The following is an 18,965-nucleotide window of genomic DNA, read 5'->3' as shown; positions in this document are numbered from 1 at the left end:
CACATTGCTTTGCCAAGGATGGTCCATACCTGTCCCCCTGGGCTTTCAGATATTGGCCTAACTCCAACCACACCCTTAGAGCCTTTTTAGATAATGTCAAAAATGACAAAACTACCAACATAGCAAAACAAATTAAAGCACCTTTATGGTGCTACTGCTCAGTGCTAGGAGCCTAAACAAGAAACTCCATATCCTGCAAGATGTTCTCATGCTGGAGAATGTTAACGCATGTGCTATTACTGATACTTGATTTAAAGCCACAGAAAGTACTCTAATTTATAATTGCTAATCTTAAGCAAGCATTCATTTATTTTAGAACAAAGAACCATGTGTTCTGTTCAAAGTAGCAACATAACAGTTGCTCTATTTATGCCTCACAGAATATAAACCATGGAATAAGCATGAAAACATTGTGGTTTCCAGACACGAAAATATATACTTTTACTGGAATGTTCTAAACATTACAAAATACCCTAATCCCTTATGTGTCAGAATAGCTGACACTAGTTAGCCAGGAACTGAACCTTCTTCTGGCTTGCCTAAATTGAATATTCCAATTGGTTTTCACTTTAAACACAAAAACTTTGCAGCTTCAGACATTTCACTCATAACATCTTATCCTTGGGTACCTGCTTAGGTTTCAACTCTAGCTAATAAATATCAGAAACAACTAATTTTTTTGATTTACTGTTTAATACTTATAAATCTATGTTTTACACGCTGCAGAATGAGAATTTGAACATACCTGAATTCTTGTTGCCAATAACGTAACAGTTTTATACACATGCATTTTTACAATTGGATTCGGTTGTTTAAATCTCTTTAAAGCATTAATCTGTAGAAGCAACTCATGTTTCTTTTATGGACCCTTCTGTATTAAAAAAAAGTTTTATAAAATAAAACCCAAGGACACCTGCATAAACCTTAGATTGCCTTTGTTAATATATAGGGTAGGGCACACTCATGCACACCCAAATATCCTGAAACAGGGTGTGTATGTCTGTGTAGGTGCATTTATATACATGCCTGTGTGCAATCATAATTACATGTGCACAAATTTACTTTTCTCTTTTTGCAGTAAATACCCTACAAAAGAGGTCCTGTTAAGACAACAGTGTATTAAATTATCAACAGTATGTTTAAAAGTCCACACTGTAACCTTGTGGAAACTTGAGAAATTAAATTTAGCATCTTGTAATGTCACCCATGAGATTAATTTTCTTTTAAACTCATGAAAATGTGCTGGTGATTTATAGCTGCAAAATATATGGCATTATGCCCACATCTGGATCTGGAAATCATTGCATGCAAACAGCTGGGAACCTGCAAAGGAATAATTTTGTTAGATATACCCCAGGATTGAATAAACTCTGTGTAGGCGTCACCCAGAGCCCTCACTGAGTTTACATGTTAGCGAGATGGTGCACGATGCACAGCAGCATGCAATGCATATTAATGAGGTGCCGTGTGCCTAAGCTAGGTTTCGTGGAGAAAACTGTGTAAGCAAATGCAGATATCAATTCCTTGTAACAAAGAGCACTTACAGTCCATGAATTTGCACTGAATGCCTCAATGACCTCCAGGGCTTCACAGATAACTACGAATCTGTTAGTTCAACATATCTCCACAAAGGCCAACATAATGGAGGGGCATTCAACCAGAAATAGGGACATAATTGACACAGATGTTGCATAAACATGTGGTAGAATGAAACTCAAACATACCTTTGAGCAAGATATGGGGAAAAGGGCATGCATAATGGGGGATAAAGGTTAAAATATGGGGACAGATATTTAATATTGCACGTCCAAACTTAGAAAGTTGATAGAATAAATAGGTTGTACATTGGCATGAACTGCCTGAAGAGCATGAACTTTGAAACCCCAATGTCAGTCATCAGTTTCTGACTTCACTCTGCAATGACATACCAATGATTTGCCAGAAAACAAAAATGTAATGAGGAAAAGATCAATAATATGAAACACAATCTGGACATTCTGCACCAATCAGGACTGCTGGGAGATATGAATATGAAGAATATGGTCCAAACACAGTACACGACAGTACAGGTTATTGTGATATCCCATTCCTGGCAGTCTGAACTGAAGCTGTGTTAATGATCTGTAACAGGACAAGGGACTGCCATGTAAAATGATTACTTAGGGGAAGTGTGTGTATTGAATAGAGACACACAGATGAATTGCAGGAATGAACACAGGGAAAGAGGACATGTGAAACTCCCTCAGGTACAGCAGAGGAGGGTATGTCAATGGAAGACGGTTGTAGCAGCAACACCAAGCACATATCTATATGATACAGTATGTGTTGTCTGTGACTATCACACAAGGTGACATAATACTGGGGAGGACGTCTGTGTGAGATAGCATCCTTACATGAATAATACAGAGGACAGCTATCAGGGATCTGACATACAATTGGGGTAAGGTGTATATTGTGAAGCTATATAAACTGATATGCTTGAATATGAGCATACTCTCAGCAGAGGTCTCCAAGAAGGTGACCACAGGTAGAGGATGAGGGAAAACATTGCAATAACCAACTCCAATCATGGACAATATCAGAATAATGCTACAACAAATCCCATGCCTCTGACATAACATATGTAATGTAGAGTGATACGAAATGAGTCTGCCCACACACACACACACACACACACACACACACACACACACACACACACACACACACACACACACACACAAACACACACACACACACACATCCACAGTCTATGAGGGTAACCATGCACACTGTCCTGGCAATGAAACATCTGCTGGAGGAGGGACGCTGCTATACCTGTATGTGACAATATGGGCAATACAGGCTAGTTGGCTTGTATGTATGTTTTATATATATATATATATATATATATATATATATATATATATATATATATATATATATATATATATATGGGTCTATGTTATAATCTCGAAGGTTTAAAACTTCGACTCACTAAAGATCGAACTTTAGTGATCAAAGTCTTAAACCATCGAAACAAAAAAAAAAATATTAAAAAAAAAACTAAATAGTGTGTAGGCAGGGGGGCAAGCCCCCCTGCAACCCCCTACTTAAATATACCAACTCCGGGAATGCACTACATTGAAGTAAACGGAAATCTCCTCCTGCGGAGATTTTCCATTTAAACATTCGATGTAGTGCGCTTTCGGTATTCTCATGTCGACAATATCATATTTGATATTGTCAGACTTTGAGATTTTTTTAATATAGACCCATATATATATATATATATATATATATATATATATATATATATATATATATATATATATATATATATATATATATATATATGTATATTGGTCCCCTTGACTTCATCGACTCGCCGAAACATCGACTCTAAGAAGACCGACTCGAGAAGACCTATGAGACAGATGATCGACAAGGTGAAATCCCGACAGCTGAAACACCGACATGGGTAACATGTGAGCGCGAGTCGGTAAGTGTGCGATAGTGAGGGATTTAACGTTAGGGAGCGGACAGGTAAGTGTGTGGTAGTGAGGGATTTAGCGTTAGGGAGCGGACATGTAAGTGTGAGATAGTGTGGGATTTAGGGTTAGGGTGCGGGAAAGGTGAGTGTGTGGTAGTGTCGGACTTAGGGTGCGGTTAAGGTAAGTGTGCGATAGTGACGGACTTTAGGTGTAGTGGTGGGTTAAGTGAGTTAGGGTTAGGGTGCGGGTAGGGTAAGTGTGCGATAGTGACGGAATGTAGGTTTAGTGGTGGGTTAAGTGAGCTAGGGTTAGGGTGCGGGTAGGGTAAGTGTGCGGTAGTGTCGGACCTTAGGGTTAGGGTTTGGGTTAGGGTTAGTGCATGTATAGTTGTGTGTAATGTGTAGTTTACGTTTTGTGTGTCGGTGTTTTGGGTGTCGGTGTTATGGTGTTCAGTTTTGTGAGTTGTCGGTTTTGTGCGTTTTCGGTTTTTTGGTGTCGTTGTTTTGAGTGTCGGATTTGTGGCGTGTCGGTGTTGTGATAGGGATCCATATATATATATATATATATATATATATATATATATATATATATATATATATATATATATATATATATGGCACAATCCACACTGTCACAGAAGAGATACATGCCATTAATGTTGTCAAACACCTATATATATAGTATATGCATAAGCAGAACAGGTTGCACACATGCATCTGCTGTAACAACTTGATTGATGTTCCGCACCATCAAACAATCATGTATATTTCACAGAATACCTAGGAATGGACAATAAGCTGTGTGACAGCTCTCTGTGACAAAGGTGGTACAGTTCAGTTGCACATCACTGGAAGATGTGTAGGGAGGTATATGAACAAGGGTACATTATACACCGTTATTGGTGTGATGAAGGCTGAGAACCATGAAGTTATCATGGCCTCTGATGGGCATGTCATTCACATGCCGAGTAGTTGTGTTGCATTCAAGAGAGTAGTCAGCACTGTGACTACATGCTGGCGGATGTACCACTTACATTAACTCACCACACTACACAGGCTTTTACTGCCTACTCCAGGACACAACTCACATACCTATTGGTCTGATTATAGGGGTTTAATGTCCACATTATACTTGGGTGGAGTGTCTGTTTCCTAAACAAATCCCTTGATGTTTCTTGTCAATTAAGGTATTATCATGGCTATGGCAGCAGTTTTTGGTATGTGTTGATATTGTCTGTATTATACTAATATCACAGATGGAGTCAAGGATTGTCCACAAGCTGTGATCCTTCAGGCAGCAGTTTGGACACAGCATGTGTATCTCATCTGTGATGTCCATCACTTAGCTACTGGGCAGAAAAGGGCCTAGCAGACACCACTGATGTAATGACTTGATCACTGGACCTGAGATATATGTCACATCATATATTTCAACATATGGAGATGTCACGTATATCATACATTGGTCTACCCATTTGGTGATATAACTGTTTATGGTCACGTATGACAGTGTTGATTGAATACCTCAGTGTGGATTTGTGTCAAATGCCTTGACCTGGTCAAGTTCCACAAGATGATACTGTCATCATGCATGCCCTTGTTGACCTCTTTTAGGACATCTATCAGATGCAACAGGCTTGACTTAGCATTAACAACTGTCACAGGTTTGTTGCACATACCTGGAATATTACTAGTGTATATGTAGAAGAGGTCCATGATGATATGTTGCTCTACCTCACAGTTGAGGAGAGTCAAGATGTCTCTATACATACATGTATGCATAAGGGGCTGTCCCCCCAACTCCAGTGGATTCATGTTGATGTACACCCTTGTATGGGAACATAGGCCATGGGGAGGGTGTGTTGAACCATGTATTCAACCATATCAGGAAGGTGTATATGCTGAATCATGCCATAGGTGATATGTGATGTCACAGCCCACTGATTCCATGTGATAGGCCTGGATGAAGGTAAGATAATGCATACTGCCTATTGTGATCTGGCCTAGGGTTTTGACACAATCACACACCCAGGTATCATTGAAAAAAAACTCCAAGCTGGGGATTAAACCTTACGTCAGTTGATGAGTAACCAATTATCTTACTGATGGAACACATCACGTGAAAGCTGATGAATCAACCTGTACCAATAGATCTGTCATTATTGGCAAACCCCAGGGATGTGTGCTTGGCCCTTCACTGTTTGAAATGTATTCCTTGACAGTTCAGGCTAAAGTATATGGCCTTTGGTTTACCAAGGTTACTGATTCAGGCGTATTGCATGGAATCACTGAGTCCACCAATGGTGATAATGTAATACAGGAGAAACTAGCACAAACAACTGAGTGGTGACAAAGGCACAAGTTGTACACATAAATGCAGAAATGCGTGTTTGTAATCTTGTCCATCTGAAAAATGGAGTGCCGTGTTAATCACAGCATTGACAACAGTCCTACTATGCAGAAACCCAGCGATGCAAGCACTGGGAACACATGTAGATAGCAATCTGAACACTGACCACCAAGTGTCCACACTGCTATTGAAAGCCTGTGATGTGCACATCATAAGTCATGCCTTCATATTGAGATTATAGGATTGTATGAGAGCACTGTAGTCAAGCTTCATCACAACACTGACAGAGTATAATGCTCTTTTTTATATGTACCTTACCAAACAAATGTAGTGGCTGGAGAGACCACAGGGCTTTCTCAGCAAGATAACACAGGGCCTACAAACCATGCCATCATGTATGTGGATAGAATAAGCCATGTCACTGCAATCTTTATTGTATAGGATGAGGTGACTTCTGCCTGGACTCCAGATCAGTCTCTGACCCTGCCCTGAGTACTGCATATCCAAAATTGTGATATAGATGATGACATCAGCAGTGTCTGTTGAGGATAATATAACAGTGTCCCACATGATGGTGTAAAATGCTCCCTGTAATGTCAAGCAATAGCTCTCACACACACACACACACACACACACACACACACACACACACACACACACACACACACAGTTGACTGCAGTGAGAGTAACACCCATACCTATCTAATTGCACAGACTATAGACCCCAGCACTTTACGCATGTGCCACTGCTCAAGTCCAACTTGGAGTCTGTCAGACAAAACTTTATAGCTGATGACATCAGCAGTGTTTGTTGAGGAGAAGATAACAGTTATCCCACATGCTTGTGTAAAACGCTCTCTGTAATGACAAGCAACAGCTCACATACACACACACACACACACACACACACACATACACACACACAGCTGACTGCAATGATAATAGAGCCCCTTCCTATCTAATTACACAGACTACAGAACCTAGTACTTTATGCAAGCACCATGGCACAAATCGAATTTATACAAGATTGCAGGTGAACTTAAAGTAGATGAAATCAGCAGGCCATGTGGGGGACAACAGGTTGGGAGGCCTGCATAGGCTCATAGCTTCATAGATTCATATTAGGCCCTAGGCTAATAGCACTAGTGTGTTTAGAAGCCTAACTGTGTAAAAATACAACTACCCTTATTGAGCATGTTTGGATGGTCATTTTTAGCAGACCAAGTTTTTTGTGCAGCACCAACTGGCCCTGTCCATGAGGAACATAGGTGCCAGCCCAGAGGTGACTTTACAATCACCCAACCAGTACTCAAGATTGCATTTGAACAGGGCCATTGAAGAGCATAATGCATTAAAGAAAAGAAATAGGAAAGATAGGACAGTGGTGAAATGGGGAGTAAGAAGGGGGAAGAATAAAAGGAAAGCAGTGCAGGAATGCACAGGAGGGAGGGAGGAAAACAATAGTTATCCATTTCCTTAACAGTGTAAAGTGAACATATGTGCAAAATATTAACTGAATTTGGACTTTCATCTCCAGAGAGAGGGGTGACCACAAAACAATCATGTTGCATAGCCAACTGGACTGAATCAAGTGTGCAAAATGGAGAGCTATTATGGGATAATGGGATGATGTTTTTTTTTTTTGTGGGACAGGTGCCCATTTTTTTTTTGAGAGAAGAATGTTGGGGATGGGCCATAGGTATGTCTGGGTCAGGTAGGTTGGGTAGGTGAAGCAGTTGCTGACAGACAAGACAAACAAGACAAGAGATAGAGAAAGTGATGAACGCAAAAGGTTGGAGGACACCATGATTGGGGTGGGGGTGGGGACATCCAGAGCCCATGATCATTAAGCTGAGTGACGGTGAGAATCGAGTCTTGCATACTGGACTGTCGTCACTCTGCCACCGGCTGGAGTACTTGACATCTCCTTCTCCTCCTACTACTATGTAAAATGAGGGAGAGCAGCCTCTCTAGCTGGCATAGGTGTGCACCAACAGTGCAGAGCACAACCCTACGCACCATCCCTGGCATCAACATGCAGGTGATAAAATCACCATCTCTGCTACTGCTCCTGGAGGGCACCACAGGACTGGCCTCTGGGGCAGAACTACATTAGGGGGCAGGTAGTGCAGGTGCAGCAGAGGTAGTGCTGCCAGGTTGGCTCCCAGACATGTGGGGCAATGGTGCTTGAGCCAGTAGAGGGGGGCAGGTAGATCCTGTAGGGCAGGCCTAATTCTCTATGCTGTGGAACATTTAGTGATGTGGTACACATGGAAGACATGGACACATTTTAATGACATAATAAAATACAAATAAATAAATAGATAAGGGTTGGGGTGAGAGAAGAAATGAGATAAGATTAGCATCTTCATATGTGACATACAATGCATTAATACAATTATTTGATTGCATTATTTTAACCTTTAATTTTAAGACTACCACCTCCTAACGGAGAACTTGTACTTTTAAGATTGCCAGCTCCTAACAGATGCATACTATACTACAGATTGCAGCAAGTACTCCTTGACATGTACATATATTGCATGTATATGTGGTCCAGTTATACAGATTACAGTTTACAGCAGGGCATGTGTGCCACTGGTATAGAGCTTTTACTTTAAACCTTTAAGTTACATAGAATTGAAGAATTAACAGTATTTTATAGTTGGGAAGTGTGATCTTTGAACCCACAACCTCTAACAAAAGTCTAATATTGTACTCTTGGTTTGTGCTACAGACTAATGCATGCATACTTCCTTTTACAGTTGAGATATGCATGCTCAATTTGATACAACTCTATAAAATACCAAAAAAGCTATCTTTAACTTTTAATGCTACAATAACACTATTGTCCTGCTACATACATACCATATGCTTTCCTCATCCTTGCCAATCTATCCCCCTGAGTTTTTACATTGACCTCCTGGTCCATGGCAACTGTGGAAAAAAACAGAACAGAATACAATTATGAATACCAGTTGTCCTGTATTCGCCTTTTAAGTCTTACAAGTACTCTCTGTAGTTGATACTTACATAGTTGTGGGCTGTCTGCAGTCCTAGGTTTCTTGATAAAGGCATCAAGGTTATCCCTCTTCCTCCACCATAGGTCATTATAGTGATGCCTACATTGGTCGCCAGTGAACGGGATACTGGTGGCACTGGTTACAGCCCAGGGCAAACTATCCCAAGCTTCTGACTTATACTGGGAGTTAGAATAGTCCCTCTGTGGAAGGCTGGCACTGTGGTGTTTAACTAGGAGTCCAAAAAAATCTTGGACTCCTGGACACCCCATCTCTGTGCCCTAAATCTGACACCTTCTCTAGAAATGTCTACCATGTCTACCATGGATCAAGAGCAATGGAGAGTGATGGTTTCCAACCAATTCCAGTTATCACATTTACTGGTAGTGCACACACTGTTTGAAAATGTTGTGCTCCACTTACTATCGAACAAACACAGTGGTAAGTGGAGCACAACAGTAGCAAGGAAAGTAAATTCAAGGTTATTGGATGTACAGGCAGTTGCGTATGTGTGTTAGACAAATGTGCAGGCCATAGAAGCCCAGATAGCAGAAATATACCTACAGGAATATAGTACACAAATATACCCACAGTCATACATTTGAGGATAAATTTAATAATACATAGATAAATGACTACATAACTGACACAATACTTGTGCCTCAGCCCTCATACTTAAAACTAATATCAGCTACACCATGTCAAGCATTATAAGTGAGAATGACTATAATGGAAGTGGAACAACCATAACACTGCATGGAATTTACTGCATTTGAACCCAGGGCCATGTGTATGGTAGCACTACATTTACACCTGTTGCCACAAGAAGGCTGATAAAACACTTGTCTATGTTGCAGCTCATTGCTCTAAATTGCAATGTCACAACAGTAAAACAAAGGTTGCGCACCCTGTACTAAGACCCAAGACCATCTGTACTCCAGCCCTACATCTAACACCCACTGTCACAGAACTAGTTACATGACATTCCCTATTTTACTAATCATTCTTAAGGTCTCACTGTTAACTGCAGCACAGCGTCACTTATCGGGTGGGCATGATGCCCAGTAGTGTTAATTGAATGCATCCATTTTTTTATTTTTGGCTGTCTGGGCCCTGTCTGCTTCCTGGGTGGTCCATTTGTCCAGTTTACACACTGCTGTGCTTCTTGCAAATGAGATGAGCACAGCCAAACTTAACATTAATTTTCTCCATCTCCCATACTTGCACTTAGCGGCCCATTGTGGAAATACTGCCAATAAAAAAATAAATAACTAAAAATTACAAAGAAAGAAAAGGGAGAGGTAACTAAAATGAAGAAAAGCAACCTATGACATAAACACTAGAAAATGTTAGTATACATGAGATATTACTGCAAAGGATGTATTTGATCTCTCACTCCAATGCACCTTCAGAACACAGGAAGGGTGCCTTATCCCTCTTTGCCACAAAAACAGCTTTGCAGCAAGGAACTTAACTCAATATGCACACAACCAACTGCAAAAGCATCTAGAGCATCAAACCATACAAGCATTATTTGTACATTTAGTAATTTTGAAAGTACTGCACCTATCAGTAAAAACACTAAAAGAAAAATATAGCCAAGATAGACTTTTCACTGTGTGATACAGTGAAACCTCGTATATTAGAGGCAACACAGGATATATGTAAATGACCCTGTAAGTACATCAGGTGTTTCAGTTATATGGCAATTCTGAATGTCCATGACCTTTTCTTTTTAAGTCTGTTATGGACAAATTCAGGCCAATAAAGCCAAATCCCACTATCTGTAGATGTGCATGTTCTGGCCTTCTGCCATATAGCTGAAACACTTCATGTCCTTACAGGGTCATTTTCATATATCCCATGTTGCCTCTAATGCAAGGAATTTTAAGGTATCACACAGTGAAAAGTCTAGTTTGGTTAGATATTTCTCTTAGTTTTTTTTTACTGATAAGTTGTTCTGTGTGACCTTGGTATTCATTGTTTTTGAAGTATTGCACTTGCTGATCACACAACCTGCCATGATTTTTGCTCTGTGTTTGTTAGCCATTCTTCATGTATCTGAGCAGTAGTCTGAGACATGCATTGTTTAAGTCATTCTATATCATTGGCCTTAAAGTATGTGAGGGTATTAAGTGTAAATAATATCATATGCAGTTGAAACAAATGATGGGCAGGTCGGATGTGAAGGAACACAACTTGTGACTTGTGCGCTGCTTACTTACATTTCCAACCTTACATCTAACACTTTGTAGATGTGACCTGACACACCCACTGGAAGTAAGGCAGCCTGCAGTGCTGTTGTGTTTTCCTTCTCCCAAACACTAATCAGTTGCAATCCATTAAAACGAAACACTGAGGGAGAGGCTGCACTATGTTTATATCCCTACACAGATCCAAATTTCTGGAAATTAGCAATTCTAATGATTTCACACCTCATTTGCATCTTCACCATGCTGACAGCCCTGAATTTATACCATATAAAAAGGCAACCATGTAGTTAGGCAAACTGATGGTGAGGAGACTTGTTTATGTGGAGAAGACTAAAGATACGCAATTACTTTGGGATATATCTGCACAGAGAAATATTGACTTTCAGAAGGTATGCTTCCATTTTCTTCAGCTACATACTGCATATGCTGGAATGTATTTAAGAAAATTCTGAGGCAAAGGATTTTACACTTTTATCTGTATGAATTACTTGGAAGTGTACTGATGACATGGACATGTGTGCCAAGCCATTTTAGAGGCATACTTGATTGCTAATACCTGAAAATGAAATGTGTTGTGATAAATACGTACAAATGTTTCAGAGATAGTTCTTTTGACATAAGTTTTAGCATTTCAAAGATGGTTTGTTAGCAAAATGTGTTATTTTCCTGTCTTTTTGTGAGTGGGGGAGCAAAGGTGAGTTACTGTTATGGCACAAACAAGGATAGACTGTTTTTTATTTTGTCTGGGGGAGCAAAGGTGAGTTACTGTTATGGCACAAACAAGGATAGACTGTTTTTGTGTGGGTGGGGGAGCAAAGGTGAGTTACTGTTATGGCACAGACAAGGATATGTTGCTCCTGTTACTCTTCTTGTTTTGCATCCTGCATGTTGTTCATATTTCACATCTGTAGACTGTTGTATGTTTCTATGGGAGTAATACTGCCTGGATACCTTTTCCATTTTATCTGGAAACAAGTAATCCTTACTTACATGATACTTATGTGTATTATCCTTCTGTTGTCTTATAGGACACCTAGGAGAATGCCACCTGGGCATGTCAATCCTTGGAGACACCCCTTCACCGATGCCGAGAACCAGGTCACAGTAGATGCCTTTAGACAACATGGTGCTTTTCTGCTGGAAAAGGGATGTGAAGATATGGCACATAGGATGCAAATTTGGCAACAGATAGTTGCTGATCTGAATGCCATGGGTGGCCACAGCAGGACATATGAGCTGGTGCACTGCAGGACCACTGGCATGATCACATCTGCACAGAGGATAGCAACTGTAGATGGGTTATGGGGGAAGACCACTAACACCTAATGAAGAGGTTTCTGGCCAATATCATGGATCCTGACAGCTCACAGGAGAGTGAAGTACTGCATGTCCTGGATGTGGTACTAACAGTGTTAGAGAGAGCAAGCATGTCCAAGGGGGAACTTCCAGGCAGGTTTTCCTATCTCAAACATTGTATACTGTTGTATATTAAAACAATTGAAGTCAATACATTACTTCTGTGTCACATGCATTTTTTACAGGGGGGTAATGATTTGTATCGTTATTAGTTTAGGTTTCAGTTGACAGCCACACCCTTGTTCACAGTATAGTTAATGGACATATAAAAAGAGTACAAGTATTACCACCTGTGTTACTTTTAATTGTGATGATGTTGTCCTTACCTCTTGCTTGACTTCTTCCAGGCCCATCCAGCTTATAGAGGCAATTGAAAGAAATATTTTAGTGTGTGCTGTTGATGTCAGGCCTGTTGTGTGTATTTCTGTAGTGTCTGTAATAGTGGCACCACTGTTACTTTGTTAGCATATATTAGAATACAGTAGTGTAGGTATTAATATTGTCCTGTGTTTCTTGCTTTTTATCACAGGTGATCATGACATTGAAATTGTGGGCCCTTTGCTACTTGATGTTAGTGTATCATCCGACTCTGATGATGATGGTGACCAAACTGAGGCACAGTCAGGGGGTGCAGAGGTTGAAGCTGACACTGAGGTTGACATACAGCCATTTTCCTGGCAATTGCATGAGACAAAACCGGTAGTCCTACACCTACCCATTCCAGTGCCACCACAGATATTGGACAGGTGGAGGGCGAGACCATTGATCAGGGAAGTATGTTTACTGCGGCTTCAGTGCCTGTTGATTCTGGCCATAGCCAAAGTGTGGGTGAGGTTTCACACAAAAATAAAGGTTAGATAATGGTGTTCAGATAGGGCCTGCTGTCCCAGGTGTCTCTTCCCATGCCACTCAATGTATGCTTAGAACCATCATGGAGGCACAGGCATATTCACAAAGGTACCCCAGACAAATGCTCAGGGTTGTAGATGTAGCTCAGGCTGACATGCATGAATGCCTCCACCATGTTGCTGATTCTATGGATCGGGTGAATGATATCTTGGAACATCAGGTGTCTTTCATGGAATGTGCTGTATCTGTGATGGAACATCTCTTGGGAGGGAATCACAATCCTGTGGATGTAGATCAGCCATATCATCTGCTGTCAGTCAATGTGGCTGTGCCCAATCATGCTCCCATAGTGGCAGTACTTCCACTGCACAGTCAGTGAGTGTGCTGTCCACACCCAGACAAGGCAGGTCATGGGGTCATGGTCCTGGGCATCCCCATGAAGGGAGCTTGTCCGGCAGACATCGGTCACATTTAGAAAGCAGCAGTGTATCTGACCATGGACATGGACATGGCAGTGTAACTCCTGGCTAAGCCAGTTGTCATGGTCTGGGAAGACAACAGTGAACTGCCACCTCTACCATGCATGGCTCACACCTGTCCAACATACCAAGATGTAGAGCCAGCACAGAGCTTGGCTGTGTCCATGCAGACTCACACAAACCGATTTCACCTGGAGGACCCCTACAGACACACACACAACAGTTACATGGCTCCGCTGTGCAGCTTCAGACTCATTTTGTCTCACTGGCTATTTGTTAGTTTATCCAGATGTCTGCTGACATTTCTTTCTTACTCAAACACACTCACCAACTTTTGGTGTCAGCCTCCTGCCCCCCAACACAACACCCTGTGCAAGTGATGATAACTGTGCCATATCCCTGTTTTCTGTCTTTTGGATTCAGGGATACATAAGCTTTGTATCTGATGTTCAGAGTGCATATCTGAATTAAAGTGCTTACTATTTCTACGTTTGTGGTATTGAACTGGTAATTTTACCTTTGACATATATTGGCCTTGGAAAGTTACATAATTGATAGCATCAAAATGTCCCAACTTTATTGTGACTGATGTTGTGAGGGTTGTGAAATCAGATACTACAATGTGTATCATTAATTCCTAACCTCTCTCTTTAATGAATTTCCATTACAAATGTATGGTGCTAAACTGGCCCATGCAGTAACCATCACTACTTTTCAGGGGTATGACTGTGTGAATCTTTGATGTCTGAAACATACTACTTAATAATGAACACATGTTAAGTCACACAAATCTCTGCTGTCACATTTTAAGATCATTTCAGTACCAATCCCCCATCTCTTACTTGCTTACAGTACCAATTAGTATGATACAAGGATATGCCACTCATTCATAATACACAATACACTGCAGGTTAGAAACATACCTTGTAAAAGCAGCAATTGACATGGTTGTAGTTCAGGGCTGACTCTGTCTGATGCAAGCAGTATGCAGCTAATACATGGGGTGGTAAAGGTTGTGTGAGTTGCCTAGCATCAATGTTACTATATGTATGTATGTAGGAGGAAGGTTTTAGGCCCTCAGGTGGTGAGTGAGTGTGCTATGCAATCATACCTCTCAACCTCTTAGTGCAAGAAATCAAGACAAAGCCAAATAAAATGGGAGGGTCAAAGGCCCAAAAATAGGGACATATTTTACAAATTGCTCTTATAAACTTAGAAAGTTGCTAGAGTAACAAGGCTTGTTTTAACATACATTTTCTGATGGATTTGAAGTCTGAAACTCAAACGTAGGTCATTATTTAGTGACTTCAGTCCTCAGATCATTCCAGTGATTTGCCAAAAAACTACAAATGTTATGAAGGATAGACCAAAAATATGAGCCAAAAATCTGGACATTCTGTGAAAATCTGGACAGTTGAGAGGTATTCTGGCTAAGGCTCTTGCCACCCCCATACTGCCTTTTTAGGCAGTGTCTCAAAGGCAAAATTCCCAGTGAAAAAACTCCATCTAAAAACATCAAGCTTATGCTGCTAAATGCTAGGAGTCTTAACACGAAACTGCACTCACTGGAAGCAGTCCTCACCTTGGAAGATGCAGACATTTGCGCAGTCATGGAGACCTGGTTCAAGGCTGTGGACAGCACCCCAGCCATACCAGGTTACACCTCCTTCCACAAATTCAGACAACAAACTGAAGGCATGAAAAATAAAGGAGGCAGTGCATCATAGGTATTTACTAGGCTAACGACCACAAGGGCCTTTTTAAGCCTAGCCATGCATCCCAAACATTGACAAGTTCTGATACCCTTGATAATTGTAAGCATGGGCCTGGGAGATGAACCATTTACAGGTTACCTGTGTCCATTAGAGACACAGATGCCAAACTAGGGATGAATTTCTGGTTTCCCATCCAATTGTCCAAGTTGCAGTTGAATTGGATTAGAGAGGAACTTTGCTTCACATGGATAGGAAGCCTGTTCCAAAGATGGGGTAGTCTCTGGGATACATACCTATCCCTCCCACAGGTCCTATTTATATCACAGGCAAGGTTTAAGTCTTTAGAATGGGTAATTCATTTGCTGTTTGTTTTGTGGATATGCAGGGGGTTCATCAGAGTGGGGTCTGGCAATGCCCTGTATGCCAGGTATAGATTTCCCCTCAAAAGCCTGTAAGAGACAGAATGCAGGGATAGGGCCTTGAGGTGGCCTGCATAACACATTTTATTTATGCTCTGTTTTCTTTTAGTGAGGAACTTCTGTGGACATTCCAGTTGTTGGATATGCCTGGTTAGGTACATACCAAAGGGGGCATTGTACTCAAGTGATAGGTCTGATGAATGCCAAATACAGTGCAACAATGACTTCCTTTGACTTAGATGCCATAACTTTGTTTATAAGTTGCGCAACATAGAATGATTTCCTCACCACTGTAGACACATGATGGTCAAAGGCTAGATTGCTGTCTATGTGTGTCCCTAAGTCCCTGACTACTAGGTCAACTCTAAAGGGTGTGTTGTCAATATGGTAGTTGTAGAACAGAATGTGTGTGCTGTATCTTTAAGAAGCATATCAAGGACTGAACATGGATATATAAATAGCAGGCATGTGCTATTCTCAGTGTCATTTTGAGAGGGCAGCCAGAGAGTGAGCATATATGAATTTTAATAGTTAGTTTGTATATAAGTTACCTAAGTTAAAGGTAATAAGCTTCAATCATGATGTGTTTGTACATAATAAAGCTGCTTGAACAGAACCCACAAAGTCTCATTTATTACATTTTGACTAGGGGTACGACATGGTGTCAGAACTGGGATTCCAAAGACTGCCATCCATAGTTACAAAGTGAAGAGATAGTAGTGAAGGTAAACTAAGGGAAACAAGTACAAAAAAGATCCAGAAAAGAACCAAAAGTAATGAAAACTTGCATAAACAGTTTATTTTATAAAAAAGAGATAAAACGGGGCATTACAAGGGCACAAACCACATTATTAGACAAGCGAGTGGAACAAAAGGTTATTAATTAAATGAAATTTTAAGATTAAGATATTTGATAAAACAATTATCAGAAAAGCAAGACGAATATGTTTAAGGCAAAATGAGTATTTTAAAGCAAAACAGGCATATTTAGAGTAAAACAAGCACATGAAAATTTCAATGGGGATAAAAAGAGATTAAACAAGCAGAACAAATATAATAAGGACAAAAAGGGCACATTAAGCATAAACAAAGCAAGGCGACTGCATGCTTTTTGACAAAGTGCTGTGTTTGGGCATAACTATGACTTCATATTCAGTGCATAACTAGAGTTATTTGAAGCATCTCAGAATATGTAAAACTGCTTACAGTGTCTGTTTATTGCTGTGCATGTATTCCGTAGAGTTTGTGTGCAAAGTGCAACTATTTCATGAAGTACAATCAAAGTACAGCCATTTTGAAAAGTTTCTGGTGCTGGGTGTATCTATTCACAAAGTGCTGCCATTACAGAGTGTTTCTCGCACTATAAAGAATTATCTAGCAAAGTACCACCATTTTGGGGAAGTTTCAGTGTGCTGTGTACTGTTTATTTGCAAAGTGCAAGTACTTCTAAATTTTTCTTACTCTGAGCTTGTTCTGCCCAGTTCATTTGCACAGTGCAGTTATTTTGAAATGTTTATTATACTGATAAGAGGTGATTTATTGCAGTACACTAATTTCAAGAGTGTTACAGTGACTGAGAGACTTATTTCACAAACTTCAGTTGCACAGACGCTTGTTGTGCTATTGGGCAAAGTTACAAATACTGGCATACATTTCTGGCATATGTGTATGTGTGTGTGTGTGTGTGTGTGTGTGTGTGTGTGTGTGTGTGTGTGTGTGTGTGTGTGTGTGTGTGTTCGTGCATACTTGCAAAACCCTTCACTGATATGTGTTAATATGGCAGGCAGTGTTCGAAAGCACTCACCACTTGCATTTGATCAGAATGTTGCAGAGAACTGGGGAATATTTGAGCAAGAGTATGATATTTTTATACAAGCAGCTTATTCTGACAAAGATGCAAGCACCAGGACATTCATTTTGTTAAACCTAGCTGGTTCAGAGGCCATTGAATGAGAGCGTTCATTTGTGTATGACCAAGCAGTATATGAGAGAGAAGGTGAAAATCATCATATTATTGTACATGCTGAATCAAGGGAAGATCCTGAGTGTTTGAAGTGCAAATTCCAAGAGATGTGTAACCCTGAGACAAATATTACATTAGAGAGGCATTTGTTTTACACAAGAGAACAGAAACCAGGGAAAACTTTTGCAGTTTCTATTGCTGACCTGAGAAACAAAGCTAAAATGTATCAGTCTGGTGACTTAAAAGATGAGTTGATAAAGGACAGGCTTGTGTGTGGCATTAATAGTGCTGCTGTGACAAAGATTTTGCTTTGTGACAGTGATTTAATGTTGAGTAAAGCTATTGAGATTTGTCAAATCCATGAAGTTACAGAAAGCACACAAGTATGCTTGCAAGTGATAAGAGCATGATTTCAGCAAGATATAGAGCAAATGTAGACAGCATGCAACGTGTGGCAAACAGAAGCAGGCCTAAGCACATGGCAGCCACAACCCCTGCTGGTTCAATAGGGAAACCAGGTAGTTTTCCAGCAAGTTCTAAGAAAGGAGCATGCTCAGTGCAGTACAAGCACGAGTCTGCAAAACCCAAATCCAGCTGTATTGTTAACTTTTGCAATTGTGGTGCCAATCATGAGTCTAAAAGAGAGGAATAATGTAATGCCACAAGTGTAAGAAAATGGAACCATTTTTAAAAGTTTTGCAAATCAAGTAAACCTCACACAGTTATAAAGAAGAGTCACTCAAAAAATCAACTTGATCAAATATAATTGAGTAGATGGTATATCAGTAATTGGTGAAAAGGTTGATGCAGTGAATTTGCTGGCAAAGAACAAAGTGTTTTGTACTGTCCAGATCAATGGTAAATCTACCAAGCTCAAAGTAGACACTGGTTCAAAGTGTAATGTTATATCAGCAGACACATTTGCTAGGGTGAGAACTAATGAACAACTCAGTGTGGCTAGTAGTGCAAAATGCTTACTGAGGTGAAGAAATTCAAACTGATGGCTCAGTAGTGCTTTCATGTTATTTGTCTAGGAACTGTTACAACTTGTTCTTCTATGTAGTTCGAAGACCTGTGCCATCATTATTAGGTCTCAGAGACAGTTTGAGAATTAATCTGTTTTCTTTTA

Source organism: Protopterus annectens, chromosome 4.part1 (genome assembly GCF_019279795.1).
Source record: "Protopterus annectens isolate FY-2018-M chromosome 4.part1, PAN1.0, whole genome shotgun sequence".
NCBI classification, from domain to species: domain Eukaryota; kingdom Metazoa; phylum Chordata; order Ceratodontiformes; family Protopteridae; genus Protopterus; species Protopterus annectens.
Note: the sequence above shows the minus strand (reverse complement) of the source record.